General features: G+C 34.2%; 1 pseudogene; it reads left to right on the top strand.

Annotated features, from left to right (window-relative positions):
* The first annotated feature begins 8,800 nt into the window (after positions 1 to 8,800).
* LOC110212251 (14-3-3 protein zeta/delta pseudogene) lies at positions 8,801 to 9,980 on the top strand (annotated as a pseudogene).
* Positions 9,981 to 10,461: the final 481 nt, after the last annotated feature.

Here is a 10,461-nt window from a genome sequence, read left to right as displayed (position 1 = left end):
TATACTAGTGGGGACCTGAACCTCCCCTCTGCACTAGATAAATCTAACCACAAAATAAACAAGAAAGAAGTTAAGGAGGTGAATAGAACATTAGAAAAGTTAGGTATGATAGACCTCTGGAGAAAACTGAATGGGGATAGAAAGGAATATACTTTTTTCTCAGAGTACATGGCACATACACAAAAATTGACCATGTACTAGGGCATAAAAACCTCACAATCCAATGCAGAAAGGCAGAAATATTAAATGCATCCTTTTCAGATCATGATGCAATAAAAATTATATGTAATAAAGGGCCATGGAAAGATAGACTAAAAAATAATTGGAAACTAAATAATCTAATCCTAAAAAATGATTGGGTCAAACAACAAATCATAGAAACAATCAATAATTTCATTCAAGAGAATGACAATAATGAGACAACATACCAAAACCTATGGGATGCAGCGAAAGCAGTTCTTAGGGGAAGTTTTATATCTCTAAATGCTTACATAAATAAAATAGAAAAAGAGGAGATTAATGAATTGGGCATACAACTAAAAAAACTAGAAAAAGAACAAATTAAAAATCCTCAACTAAACACAAATTAGAAATATTGAAAACCAAAGGAAAAATTAATAAAATTGAAATTAAGAAAACTATTGAACTAATAAATAAAACTAAGAGCTGGTTTTATGAAAAAACCAATAAAATAGATAACCTTTGGTTAATTTAATTAAAAAAAAGAAAGAAGAAAACCAAATTACTAGTATCAAGAATGAAAAGGGTGAAGCTACCACCAAGGAAGAGGAAATTAAAACAATAATTAGGAATTATTTTGCCCAACTATATGCCAACAAATTTGACAATCTTAGTGAAATGGATACATATTTACAAAAATATAAATTGCCCAGATTAACAAAGAGGAAGTAAAATACTTAAATAACCCCATCTCAGAAAAAAAATTGAACAAGCCATTGATGAACTCCCTAGGAAAAAATCTCCAGGGCCAGATGGATTTACATGAATTCTATCAAACATTTAAAGAACAATTAATTCCAATACTATATAGACTATTTGGGAAAATAGGTGAAGAAGGAGTCTTACCAAATTCTTTTTATGATACAAATATGGTGTTGATACCTAAACCAGGAAGAGTCAAAATAGAGAAAGAAAATTATAGACCAATTTCTCTAATGAATATAGATGCAAAAATTTTAAACAAAATACTAGCAAATAGATTGCAGCAACTTATCACAAGAATAATACACTATGACCAGGTAGGATTTATACCAGGAATGCAGGGTTGGTTCAATATTAGGAAAACTATCAGCATCATTGAGCATATCAACACCAAAACCAACAGAAACCACATGATCATCTCAATAGATGCAGAAAAAGCTTTTGATAAAATACAACACCCATTCCTATTAAAAACACTAGAAAGCATAGGTATAAATGGAGTCTTCCTTAAAATAATAAATAGCATATATCTAAAACCTTCAGCAAGCATTATATGTAATGGGGACAGGCTAGAAGCATTTCCAATAAGATCGGGGTGAAACAAGGATGTCCATTATCACCACTGTTATTCAATATTGTACTGGAAACTTAGCTTTAGCAATAAGAGAAGAAAAAAAATTGAAGGCATTAGAATAGGCAAAGAAGAAACAAAGCTATCACTCTTTGCAGATGACATGATGATATACTTAGAGAATCCTAGAGAATCAAGTAAAAAACTACTTGAAATAATAAACAACTTTAGCAAAGTTGCAGGCTATAAAATAAACCCACATAAATCATCAGCATTTCTATATATTACCAACAAAGCCCAACAGCAAGAGATAGAAAGAGAAATCCCATTTAAACTTACTGTAGACATTATAAAATATTTAGGAGTCTACCTCCAAACAAACCCAGGAACTCTATGAACACAATTACAAAACACTTTTCACACAAATAAAATCAGATCTAAATAATTGGAAAAACATCAGTTGCTCATGGGTAGGCCGAGCTAATATAATAAAAATGACAATCCTACCTAAGCTAATTTACTTATTCAGTGCCATACCAATCAAACTACCAAAAAATTATTTTATAGAGTTAGAAAAAATAATAACAAGATTCATTTGGAAAAACAAAAGGTCCAGAATATCAAAGGAACTAATGAAAAGAAATGCAGGGGAAGGTGGCCTAGCAATTCCAGATCTTAAATTGTATTATAAAGCAGCAATCATCAAAACTGCTTGGTACTGGCTAAGAAATAGGGAGGTGGATCAGTGGAATAGGTTAAATATGCAAGACACAGTAGTCAATGACTATAGTAATCTATTATTTGATAAACCCAAAGACCCCAGCTTCTGGGATAAGAACCCACTCTTTGAAAAAAATGCTGGGAAAACTGGAAAAGAGTATGGCAGAAACTAGGCATAGACCCAAATCTCACACCATATACCAAAATAAAGTCAAAATGGGTTCATGACTTAGATATAAAGGCTGATACCATAAGTAAACTGGGAGAACAAGGAATAGTTTACCTATCAGATCTATGGAGAACAGAAGAATTCATGACCAAACAGGAGATAGAGAACATTATGAAAAGCAAAATGGATAATTTTGATTACATTAAATTGAAAAGTTTTTGCACAAACAAAGCCAATGCAACTAAGATTAGAAGGAAGGTAGAAAATTGGGAAAGAATTTTTACAACCAGTCTCTCTGATAAAGGCCTCATTTCTAAAATATATAGAGAATTAAGACAAATTTATAAGAACACAAGCCATTCCCCAATTGATAAATGGTCAAAGGATATGAACAGACAGTTCTCAGATGAAGAAATTAAAGCCATCTATAGTCATATGAAAAAATGCTCTAAATCGTTATTGATTAGAGAAATGCAAATCAAAACAACTCTGAGGTACCACATCACACCTATCAGATTGGCCAACATGACAAAACAGGAAAATGATAAATGTTGGAGAAGATGTGGGAAAATTGGAACACTAATACATTGTTGGTGGAGTTGTGAAATGATCCAACCATTTTGGAGAACAATTTGGAACTATGCCCAAAGGGCTACAAAAATGTGCATACCCTTTGATCCAGCAATAGCACTTCTAGGGCTATATCCCAAAGAGATCAAACAAATGGGAAAAGGACCCACATGTACAAAAATATTCATAGCAGCTCTTTTTGTGGTGGCAAAGAATTGGAAATTGAGAGGATGCCCATCAATTGGGGAATGGCTGAGGAAGTTGTGGTATATGAATTTAATGGAATACTATTGTGCTATAAGAAATGATGAACAGGCTGACTTCAGAAAAACCTGGGAAGACTTATATGGTCTGATGCTGAGTGAAGTGAGCAGAACCAAGAGGACTACACACAATAACAGCCATGTTATGCAATTACCAATATTGTTAAACTGAACCCTTCTCAACATTGCAAGTATCTAAGACATCTCCAGAGGCCTCAGGATGGAAAATTCTGTTCACATCCAAAGAAAGAACTATGGAAGTCAAATCGCTATCACTTATTTTTACCTTCTGTTGAGTTTTGTTTCATCTGTCTGATGGTTCCTCCTATTGATTTTAATTTTTACTTACAACTTCACTAATGTGAAAATATGTTTGATAGGAATGTAAATGTAAAACCTATATCAGATTGTGCACCATCTTGGGAAGGGTGGAGGGGGAGGAAGGGGAAGAAAAATTTTCAACTCAAAATCATATGGAAGTGATTGTTGATAAATCAATAAATTAATGAAATTGGGGTGGGGAGAAAAAAGGAAAAAAGGCCTTGCAAATACATATAAATACCAAGTATTGCCATTTTGATGTTTATATAACCCTAACAAAATGACCATGGTGTCTCCATGTAATAAATAAATTAACATAACTTCTGAAGATGAAATCAGTTGTGGGTCATTTACAGATACACATAAGTATTACCAGTTTCACAATTTTTATAAATGCTGCTGATGTCCAGCCAAGATTACACATAATTTGAATGCATACTACAAATAGACAATTTCAGACTTAGAACCGAATAAAAACAGGAAAGGTGCTTGGATTGTCTTTGAGAATCATGTACTTTAAAAAATACCCTGAAATACCATGATCTTAAGTGTATCTTTGTAAAATTAACATTCGCCTACTACTGTTGCATAGACTGAAGATTACCCACAGTAAATGGTGAGACATGGGTGAGTGCAAATTGGTGAAAATGCATTCCAAAAGTAGAATTAGGTAGGGAAAGTATCTGAAAGGTCCAGAAAAGGACAAAAGGATTTGATTAGGCTTCTTTCACTGGAAAAGTTGCGGTCAGGAAATTGCACATGTCACTAATGTAGCAAGAATGAAAGATGACTAATGGACAGTCTGCAAGTTCCATTGGCATTCAAGATCCCTCATCCTTCAGTATGTTGGGTGGATACCTTATGTTGAATTTATGGGAAACAGAAATTTAGTTGTAGAAGACCAGTTACAGCTAGATTCCCATATACATTATTCGTGGGCATAGGTTCTTTTTTTGGAGGTGGGCTTTTGGCTTTTGACAATAAACTTTATAGTGAGATAGGAGTAAATTTCATGCTAGCACATTTCTGAATAATTTAAAAATATTTTTGTGGGCCAATCTCTCATTAACCTTAATCCTAGACGGATGGCATGTGACATGCCCTGATCACTATAAATTAAGTGCTTCTGATTTTGTTTAAATAAGATATTGGATTCAGTATGTTAGCTAACAGTGCCAATTGCATTTTTTAAATGTTTTTTAAATTATTTTGTTTATTTTTAGTTTTCAATATTTGCTTCTATAAGATTTTGAGTTTCAAATTTTCTCGCCATCTCTCCTCTACCCCAACATCAGGACAGTATGCAATTTGATATTGGCTCTACATATATATTCAAATTGAATCTATTTTCACATTAATCATATTGTAAAGAAGAACAGAATCAATGGGAGAAACCATGAGAAAGAAGAAACAAAAATAGAAAAATGAGAGCAAATAATATGCTTTGATCTGCATTCAGACTCCATAGTTCTTTTACTAGATGTGGATAGCATTTTCCATCATGAGTCCTTTGAAGTTGTGTTGCATCTTTGCATTGCTAAAAAGAGATGAGTCTATCAAAGTTAGTCATCGTACATTATGGGTGTTACTGTGTACAATGTTCTCCTGGTTCTGCTCACTTCACTTAGCATCAGTTCATATAAGTCTTTCCAGGTTTTTCTGAAGTCGACCTGCTCATCATTTCTTATAACACAATAGTATTCCGTTACATTCATATACTACAACTTGTTCAGCTATTCCCCAGCTGACAGGCATCCTCTCAATTTCCAATTCTTTTTGGGTATACATTCTTAACCTGGATTCTGTAAATATTTATATGTGCATATGCATGTATATATGCATATGTATATATGTGTATATTATGCATACACGTATACATGTATGTTTGTATGTATGTGTGTATATAAGTTTATATCTATATTTAAATATAATTGGCTTCTGTTGTAATCTTATGTATTATATTTTAAGCATTTAAGGGACTTATTCTTTTCTTTCCTCAAAGAATCACCAGAGTAGAATTTTGTTTATTTGAATAATTTTGAAATTACACTGGTTGATCTGAAAATGATAAAACAATTTTCTGAACAGTGCCATGTAGGGAATTTCCCATAACTTACACCATGGTGCATTATGGACAACACATTCTATGAATGATCAGCAATTTGGCCATTTACATTTCTCAAGGTAATTTTCAACAGAAAAGTCTCAGCATTCACAAACTGTATTTTTTTCCTCTGTTCTCCTGGTTCCATTTCAAATTAAGCATCTTTAAAAGTTATATTTAATTCAGGAGATTCTACCTTAGATACTCATAAGCTGTGTGGCTTAGAGCATGCTACTTAACCTATCTCTGTCCCAGTTTCCTCACCTCTAATATGGAACAAATAATAATAACATCTACTTTATAAGTTGGTGATGATTAAAGGACAGATAGTGTATGTAAAATGATTTGCACACTATAAAGTACTATAAAAATGTGATGGTGTTAATGCTGCTGCTGTCAAAATGAAGACTGAGGATCATGAATTTAGAGCTAGGAGTAGCATTGGACATTTTCCAATCTAAATATCACATTTTACAGATGAGGAAACTGGGGCTCAGATTTGCACAACATCACGAGATCATAAATTCAGAACTCAAAGGGACCTTAAAGATCATCTTGCATTAATCCTTACTTTATAAATGGGGAAACTGAGAACCAGAGTTATCAATTCACTTGCTCAGTGTCAGAATAATAGTAAGAACCTAATTTGATTTTGAAGAAACAAAAATATCAATTCCTCAATTGATAAATGATCAAAGGTTAAGAACAGGTAGTTCTCATATGAAGAAATTAAAGCCATATATAGTCAAATAAAAAAAAACATTCTAAATCACTATTGATTAGAGAAATGCGAATCAAAACAACTTTGAGGCACCACATCACACTTATCTGATTGGCCAGGATAACAATACAGGAAAATGATAAATGTTGGAGAAGATGTGGGAAAATTAGAACACTAATACACTGTTGGTGGAGTTGTGAAATGATCCATCTATTTTGGAGAGCAATTTGGAACTATGCCCAAAGAGCTATAAAAATATGCATACCCTTTGACCCAGCAGTAGCACTTCTAGGGCTACATCCCAAAGAGATCATAAAAATGGGAAAAGAACCTGCATGTACAAAAATATTTATAGCAGTTCTTTTTGTGGTGGCAAAGAATTGGAAATTGAGAGGTTGCCCATCAATTAGGGAATGCCTGAACAAGTTGTGGTATATGAATGTAATGGAATACTATTGTGCTATAAGAAATGATGAACAGGCTGACTTCAGAAAAACCTGTAAAGACTTGTATGGTCTGATGCTGAGTGAAGTAAGCAGAACTAGAAGAACGTTGTACACAGTAACAGCCACACTGTGCAATGACTAATATCGATAGACTTAACCTTTCTCAGCAATACAAGGATCTAAGACATCATCAAAGCCCTCATGATAGAAAATGCTATCCATATCCAAAGACAGAACTATGGAGTTTGAATGCAGATTGAAACATAGTATTTGCTATTTTTTCCTTCTGTTGTATTTTGTTTCCTCTTTCTAGTGGTTTCTCCTATTAGTTCCAATTGTTACTTATAACATCACTAATGTGAAAATATGTTTAATAGGAATGTATGTGTATAGCCTATATCAGATTGCACACTGTTTTGCAGAAGGAAGTGGAGAGGGAGGGGGAGAAAAATTTAAAGCTCAAAAGCTTATAGAAGTGACTGTTGATCATTCAAAATAAATAATGTTTTAAAAAAATTATAGGCTCTCTTGACTATTCACTTCAGCTGAAGTATAATAAACTCTGCTCCAGGTCTTCATTTCCGTATATGTCTCACTGTCCCAAGTGTGTTTCTTATAAACAACATATTGTTAGATTCTAGTTTTTAATCCATTCTGCTACCTACTTCCATCCTATGGGTTAGCTCATACTATTTACATTCATAGTTATAATCACTAATTGTGCATTTTCTTCCAACTTATTTTCCTCCATTATTCCTTCTCTCTCTCTCTTTTTTTATTCTGTTCCTCCTTAAAAGTTTTGTTTCTGACCTCTGTTTACCCCATCTGCCCTCCTCCTTATCCTTTCCCCCATTCCATATCTCTTATCCCCTTCTCCTCCTATCTCCCTACTGGGTAAGTCAGATTTCTATATCCAATTGACTGTATGTGTTTGCATGTATTTATATGTGTGTGTGTGTATACATATATATGTATGTATATTATATATGTGTGTATACACACATACACATATATACATATATGAAGAGAGAGAGAGAGTTTCCTCTTTGAACCAATTATGATAAGATGAGGTTCAAGCATTATCATCACCCCTTTCTTATTTTTATCTCCATTTACCTTGTACAACTTCCTTTATGTAAGAAAATTTGCCCCATTCTACTTCTCTCTTTCCCCTTCTCTCAGTGGGATCCCTCTTTCTCATCACCAAATTCTTGTTTTTGAGATTATCTCAACATAATTTATTCACATCTGTGTCCTCTGTATACCTAGATTCTGTTGAACTGCCCTAATAATAAGAAAGTTTTTAAGAATATATATGTCATTTTCCCATATAAAAACAGATTAACTCCATTTAGTTCATTATGATTACTCTGTCATGTTTACTTTGCTTCTCTTTTGTTTGAATGTCAAATTTGCTATTCAGCTCTTGTCTTTTCGTCAGAAGTGCTTGGGAGCCCTCTTTTTCACTGAATATCCATTTTAACCTTTAAGGATTATACTCAGTTTTGCTGGGTAGATAATTCTTGGTTGTAATCTTCACTTCTTTGCCTTCCTGAATATCATATTCCAAGCCTGCCACTTCTTTAAGGTAGTGTTATAAATCTTGTGTGATCTTGACTAAGGTTCCATGATATTTGAATTATTTCTTTCTGTCTGCTTGCAATATTTTCTCCTTGATCTGGGATCTCTGGAATTTGGCTATAAAATTCCTTGGAGCTTTCATTTTGGGATCTCTTTCAGAAGGTGATCAGTGGATTCTTTCAATTTCTATTTTATGTTCTAGATCTAATATGCCAGGGAAATTTTTCTTTATAATTTCCAGGAAAAATATATGTCTAGGCAATTTTTTATCATTACTTACAGGTAGGTCAATAATTCTTAAATTGGCCACTGCCGCCTTCCAGAGACCGCTGAACCCCTCATCCACCCATCTGCTGCTGCCGCCACTCACTCCAGGCACAGAACCTTCAGTCATGGATAAAAATGAGCTGGTGCAGAAGGCCAAATTGGCTCAGCAGGCTGAAGCTATGATGACATGGCAGCCTAAATGAAGTCTGTAACTGAGCAAGGAGCTGAATTATCCAGTGAGGAGAGGAATCTTCTCTCTGTTGCTTACAAAAATGTCATAGGGGCCCGAAGGTCATCTTGGAGGGTTGTTTCAAGTATTAAGCAAAAGACAGAAGGTGCTGAGAAAAAACAGCAGATGGCCCGAGAAAACAGAGAGAAAATTGAGACCGAACTAAGAGATATCTACAGTGATGTACTGTCTCTATTGGAAAAGTTCTTGATTCCTAATGCTTCACAAGCAGAAAGCAAAGTTTTCTATTTGAAAATGAAAGGAGACTACTACTGTTATTTGGCTGAGGTGGCTGCTGGTGATGACAAGAAAGGAATAGTGGATCAATCACAACAAGCATATCAAGAAGCTTTTGAAATCAGCAAAAAGGAGGTGCAACCAATGCATCCTATAAAATTGGATCTGGCCTTGAACTTCTCTGTGTTCTATTATGAGATCCTTAACTCTCCAGAGAAAGCCTGCTCCCTTGCAAAGACAGCTTTTGATGAAGCCATTGCTGAACTTGATACATTAAGTGAAGAATCATACAAAGACAGCACACTAATAATGCAATTACTGAGAGACAACTTGACATTGTGGACATTGGACACCCTAGGAGATGAAGCGGAAGTAGGAGAAGGAGGGGAGAATTAACCAGCCTTCCAACTTTTGTCTGCCTCATTCTAAAATTTACACAGTAGACCATTTGTCATCCATACTGTCCCACCAATAGTTTTTGTTTATGATTTATGACAGGTTTATATTACTTCTACTTGGATTTCTATATTTCCCATGTGGTTTTTATGTTTAATATTAGGGGAGTAGAGCCAGTTAACATTTGGGGAGCTATCTGTTTTCATCTGAGGTGTCCAATATGGGGATATGGAATTTTTATACATGTTTTACATGTTTGGCATAGTACTTTTGGTACATTGTGATTTCACAAGGCCAGTGTTAAAACAGCTTCCATGTCTAAGCAAAGAAAACTGCCTACATATTGGTCTTTCATGGTGGGGGGATAAAGGGATAATTGGTTCCAGCCACAGGTGTAGTTATTGTGGGTACTTTAGGGTTGGAGCACTCATGGCTGTGGTAGATGTCCCATAGATATTACATGTCATTCCATGTGTATCTGTGGAATACACAGTCTCAACATGTACACCTTTATGATTGCAGTTGCAAAAGTGTTCCTTAAGACAAAGTTTTAACCCAGTCAATTTACTCTGGAGAAGGGCAGAAACGGTTCACATTCCATTATTTCTAAAGTTACCTGCTGTTTGCTTTCATTATTTTTGTTACACTCATTTTAGTTGTATTTAAATGGTTTAGGCAACCTAAGAACAAATGTACAAGTAAAGATGCAGTAAAAAATGAATTGCTTGATATTCATAAAGTCACTGTATATCAAGCACAGCAGTAAGACAAAAACCCATGAATTTAACTTTTTTAGGTTTTTTGCTTTTATGATTTTTTTGATACTTGCCTAACATGCATGAGCTGTAAAAATAGTTAACAGGGAAATAACTTGAGATGATGGCTAGCTTTGTTTAATGTCTTATCAAATTTTCATGAACAGTC

Source organism: Phascolarctos cinereus, unplaced genomic scaffold (genome assembly GCF_003287225.1).
Source record: "Phascolarctos cinereus isolate Bilbo 61053 unplaced genomic scaffold, phaCin_HiC Scaffold_9;HRSCAF=440, whole genome shotgun sequence".
Lineage (NCBI taxonomy): Eukaryota > Metazoa > Chordata > Mammalia > Diprotodontia > Phascolarctidae > Phascolarctos > Phascolarctos cinereus.
The sequence above is the reverse complement of the archived record's forward strand: the minus strand, read 5'-3'. Positions and strand labels throughout refer to the sequence as shown.